We start from the raw sequence: 6,068 nt of genomic DNA on the forward strand, positions 1-6,068 counted from the left end.
AAAATCATTAGAAGACATTATTATCGTTTAAAAGCATCAAATGTACCATTTAATGTCGGCACATCACTAATCTACTTGTCAATACAGTAAAACCTCTATAAATTAATAATCTCTCAAAAATAATATTTTCCTCTGGTTCCGACTTGGGCCAATGGGAAAAAATCACCAATTTCGATAAGATAATAAGATAATATATATATTTCCAGAAGGCCCCTATATAAATATATGGTCCCATTAATATCATAAATTAATAATTCTTTAAAAGTACAAATATATCTAAGACAATTTAGTAAAATATGATTCTATAATTCTATTGTGTTCTATTTTTTCTGAAAATTTAAATCTAGTTAAAGTTCATCTCTAACTTTTCTTATTGCATCCAAGAGCTCCGGTGTTGTCTTTTTGAACTGCGCTATAAAATTGTGAAGAGTTCTAGATGCGATAAGTGCTTCCTTACGCGTAACTGATTCCAAAGGTATAGTATCATCTTCAACTTCATCATCAATGTTGCTTTTTCCGATCGTATCCACAATTTCTTCTAAGCTCTGGACCTCTGAACATGTATCACTTTCACCCGGTAATCCAACAAGTTATTGACATCCATTTTATTGTGGTAACTGAGATAATTAATCATGACCTCAAGTTCATGCATGACATTTTCACAAGTGGGTTCATTCAAATTCTATGAGATTGCAATCCCCCGAACGAATTTTGTAGTGTCGAAAATAATTTGCTATTGTCTCTTGCTGAAGATTTGTTGTCCAAGCAGGGATTGCAAAATTGATAGCATCCAAAACATTAATCTTTGCTGGATCAGTTTGTCCCACTTCATAGCCTTCTAATACTCTACGATAAAATTTGTTACGATAATACATCTTGAAAGCTCTTATTATCCCAACATCTGAAGGTTGAATTTTGGATGTCATGTTGGGTGGCAAGAAAAACAATTCAACATTTTGTAGTCGTTCAATATTTCTATTATTGGGCTGGACAATTATCTACCATAAGCAAAACTTGTCTACCATGCATTTTATGGTCAAACCAACAAACATATTCATCAAAAAACACATTTGCCATCCATGCTCTTTTGTTTGAACGATAGTGACAATTCAAGTTGTTCATGTTGACATTTTTGAAGCAACGCGGCTTTGCATATTTTTCAATAATCCATAAAGAATTTTTTTTCAGATCCATCTTCATTGCAACAAATAACAATTGTGAGTCTTTCTTTGTCATGCTTTCTTCCTTCAAGTTGTTTCGTAGCAAGAGAATCACCAGCTTGTAACCTGTAAAATAAACCAGTTTCATTCATATTAAACACATCTTTCATAGGAAATTGATCTATTTTTGTTCTTATGGATTCCAATTTCATCTCCATGTCTTGTATATCAACTGAACCACTCTCTCCGAAACGACGAAATGACTTGATACCATGTCTTAGCTTGAATTTTTCAAGCCAACCTTGAGATAATTTGTTCTCAAAATCTTGCTGAGGATATAAAAGTTTCATTGCATCTATTGTCTTCTCCAAAATTAACTCTCGTGTTATATTCACACGGTCTTGATATTGGAGAAACCACTCATAAACAACCTTCTCCATGTCTGTATATTTTGCTGGCTTGTGTCACTTGATATCCTTTCTTTTATCTAAGTCAGCTGAAAGATATTTAGCTGATCGTTTGAGTGTGTTTGATATTGTACTTTGACTAACTTTCAAATGAAAGTTTTCATTAAGCCACGACTATAGTGGAATGATCTCTTTCGTACTCACATAATGATTTACACATTTGATCTGTCATTGTTGATTTTGTGACACCTTTTAAATGATAAGCTATTTTTGGATATGGTTTAAAGAAATTTCCTATATATGTTGCTTATATAGTTTTTTCTCACCATCATACATCAAATGTTTTTAATAAAAAATACAATGAATAATAATTGATAATTAAAAAACAATGAATATTACGTATAATTTTACAATGAATGACTGAATTCTTGAATTTCTTTACAATGAATCATTTAAAAAATATATATATTACAATGAATCATACACATACACTGTACTTTATGTATGATAAATTTAATATTTATGTGAAATCAATAAATATGATACATAAATTAGTAAGATACAATGATTATGATATAATAAAAATTAACCTTCATTAAATTTCAAACCATTCTTTAAATTAATAAATATTAATTTATCGATTAAATAATATCTCTATAAAATAATAAAATTTTATGATCCCACCTATATTAATTTATAGAAATTTTACTATAGTGTAAAAAATATTAACAAAAAAGAAAAATATTATTTAGGTTTCCGAAATTTAGTATTTACTGATATGATTAATTTTAATCTCTATCAGCATTTTCACCATTCCTAAAATTCAGATTCTAGTCTCTCTTCATTTAATGGCAAATAACCCATCCACTCCGTCACATCCTTAATTATATTTAGACTAGTAAAGAAAGCCCAACATTAATAAAGTTATATTGTTACTCTCTCCGTCCCATATTAGATGAGAATCTTACTAAAAATATTTTTTTCATATTATTTGAGCACTTATTAAATTAGGATAGAATTAATTATTCTTTTCCATTTTACCCCTACAATTAATATGACCATTCCTATATTGTATGTGTATTTTTTGTAACTCATTTCAATGTGCATTGATATAAACAAAGGGCAAAATGGTGAAGTCTTCCAATGTATTAATGATTTCTTAATCACCGTGTAAAGTTGGAAGTGCCCATCTAATATGAGACGGAGGGATTATAGTTTATGTATTGTTATAAAATTAGTAAAGATTGTTATAATATATTTTGCTCATAAGTGAGCTAATATAGAAACTTATTTGTCATTTGTCTTTTTAATTTCAATTTTAAATAGCAAATAAATGTAGCGATAAGATTGAGGGTAGAAATGAAGCATATCTTTCTAAATTTAAGTAAAAATAAACAGAGTAGAAGTAACATTAGGGTTATCGATAGGACGATTCATTCGGTTATTTTTTAAAAAATGATATCATTNGCGTAACTGATTCCAAAGGTATAGTATCATCTTCAACTTCATCATCAACGTTGCTTTTTCCGATCGTATCCACAATTTCTTCTAAGCTCTGGACCTCTGAACATGTATCACTTTCACCCGGATAATCCAACAAGTTATTGACATCCATTTTATTGTGGTAACCGAGATCATTAATCATGAACTCAAGTTCATGCATGACATTTTCACAAGTGGGTTCATTCAAATTCTCTGAGATTGCAATCCCCCAAACGAATTTTGTAGTGTCGAAAATAATTTGCTATTGTCTCTTGCTGAAGATTTGTTGTCCAAGCAGGGATTGCAAAATTGATAGCATCCAAAACATTAATCTTTGTTGGATCAGTTTGTCCCACTTCATAGCCTTCTAATATCCTACGATAAAATCTGTTACGATAATACATCTTGAAAGCTCTTATTATCCCAGCATCACAAGGTTAAATTTTGGATGTTATGTTAGGTGGCAATAAAAACAATTCAACATTTTGTAGTCGTTCAATATTTCTATTATTGGGCTGGACAATTATCTATCATAAGCAAAACTAGTCTACCATGCATTTGTGGTCAAACCAACAAACATATTCATCAAAAAACACATTTGTCATCCATACTCTTTTGTTTGCAGGCAGTGACGGACCCAGGATTTTCGTTCAGGGGGTTCGAAAAATAAAAGTATAAACGTGTAAATAAGTCTTTAGAAATGGAAACCTTGAATTCTTGTGGGTTTAAAACCAAACTTTTAACACATTTTTTAAAGTAAAAAAAATTTGAAAAACAGAACTGAAAATTTTAAAAAAAATACTAAAAAAGACTGAAACTAAAAAAGAAAAAAAGAAAACGCTTTCACTGGGATTCGATCCAGTGACATACAGTTTAGTTTCAAGGGTACTTGCCACTATGACATCAATTTCTCTTTGTTATTGAGGGGGTTCAAAATATATATATCTACAGAAATGCAGAAAATTTACCTTATATATACCGTGTAATTTTTTGCCGAGGCGAACCCCCTCGATACAACGTGGGTCCGCCCCTGTTTGCAGGATAGTGACAATTCAAGTTGTTCATGTTGACATTTTTGAAGCAACGCGACTTTGCATATTTTTCAATAATTCATAAAGATTTTTTTTTCAGATCCATCTTCATTGCAACAAATAACAATTGTGAGTCTTTCTTTGTCCTGCTTTCTTCCTTCAAGTTGTTTCGTAGCAAGAGAATGATCAGCTTGTAACCTGTAAAATAAATCAGTTTCATCCATATTAAAAACATCTTTCATAGGAAATTGATCTATTTTTGTTCTTATGGATTCCAATTTCATCTCCATGTCTTGTATATCAACTAAACCACTCTCTCCGAAACGACGAAATGACTTGATACCATGTCTTAGCTTGAGTTTTTCAAGCCAACCTTGAGATAATTTGTGTTCAAAATCTTGTTGAGGATATAAAAGTTTCATTACATCTATTGTCTTCTCCAAAATTAACTCTCTTGTTATATTCACACGGTCTAGATATTGGAGAAATCACTCATAAACAACCTTCTCCATGTCTGTATATTTTGCTGGTTTGTGTCGCTTGATATCCTTTCTTTTTTCTAAGTCAGCCGAAAGATATTTAGTTGATCGTTTGAGTGTGTTTGATATTGTACTTTGACTAACTTTCAAATGAAAGTTTTCATTAAGCCACAACTGTAGTGGAATGATCTCTTTTTGTACTCACATAATGATTTACGCATTTGATCTGTCATTGTTGATTTTGTGACACCTTTTAAATGAGAAGCCAATTTTGGATATGGTTTAAAGAAATTTCCTATGTTGCTTATATAGTTTTTTCCTCACCATCATACATCGAATGTTTTTAATAAAAAATACAATGAATAATAATTGATTATTAAGAAACAATGAATATTACATATAATTTTACAATGAATAACTGAATTCTTGAATTTCTTTACAATGAATCATTTAACAAAAAAATATATTACAATGAATCATTCACATACACTGTACTTTATGTATGATAAATTTAATATTTATATGAAATCAATAAATATGATACATAAATTAGTAAGATACAATGATTTTGATGTATTCATTGTACTTTATGTATAATATTTTTTTATGTGAAATCAATAAATATAATACATAAATTAGTAAGATACAATGATTTTGATATAATCAAAATTAACCTTCATTAAATCTCAAACCATTCTTTAAATTAATAAATATTAATTTATCGATTAAATAGTATCTCTATAAAATAATAAAATTTCATGATCCTACCTATATTAATTTATAGAGGTTTTACTGTAGTGTGAAAAATATAAACAAAAAAGAAAAATATTATTTAGGTTTCCGAAATTTAGTATTTACTGATATGATTAATTTTAATCTCTATCAGCATTTTCACCATTCCTAATACTCAGATTCTAGTCTTTCTTTATTTAATATTAAATAACTCATCCACTCCATCACATCCTTAATTATTATATTTAGATTTGCGCAACAAGCCACTTTTATAAATTATAATAATAGTAGTTGGATAATGACAAGTCCTCATACTTCTTTTTTAGTTTGTTCTTCTTTGAAATGACGTAAAGTGGAGTTTTAGAGTAAAATAATTTGAAATATAAAAGGACTAAAAGAGACAAACTTCATAGATTAAATAAAAACAAAATACATAAATATGACCCTTAATTTAGATTAAGTTGATAACTATGACCTTTAACTTTGGGTGTACACAAGTAGACACTTAGGGTGTGTTTGGTATGAAGGAAAACATTTTCCTAGAAAATGTTTTCTTGGAAAACAAGTTGATTTTTGACTTATTTTCTCATGTTTGGTTGGTGAGTAGAAAATACTTTCCAAAAAAGATTTTTAGTGTTTGATTTATGAATGAAAAATATTTTTGAAAAATTTCTTCTATTTTTACTAGAGTAGAAAATAATTATTGAAATTGAAAATATTTTTTAAAAACAAACTTAATTTTTTTGGAGGGTGGAGGCTGGTAGGGGGTGGGTGGGG

The 6,068-nt window shown here is 29.2% G+C and overlaps 2 pseudogenes; both read right to left on the reverse strand.

The window, feature by feature from the left end:
* Positions 1-302: 302 nt before the first annotated feature.
* Positions 303-1,847, reverse strand: LOC125850761 (CENP-B homolog protein 2-like; annotated as a pseudogene).
* A 1,161-nt stretch (positions 1,848-3,008) lies between these two features.
* LOC125850762 (CENP-B homolog protein 2-like) lies at positions 3,009-4,840 on the reverse strand (annotated as a pseudogene).
* Positions 4,841-6,068: the final 1,228 nt, after the last annotated feature.

The sequence above is a fragment of the Solanum stenotomum genome, unplaced genomic scaffold (assembly GCF_019186545.1).
Source record: "Solanum stenotomum isolate F172 unplaced genomic scaffold, ASM1918654v1 scaffold19035, whole genome shotgun sequence".
Lineage (NCBI taxonomy): Eukaryota > Viridiplantae > Streptophyta > Magnoliopsida > Solanales > Solanaceae > Solanum > Solanum stenotomum.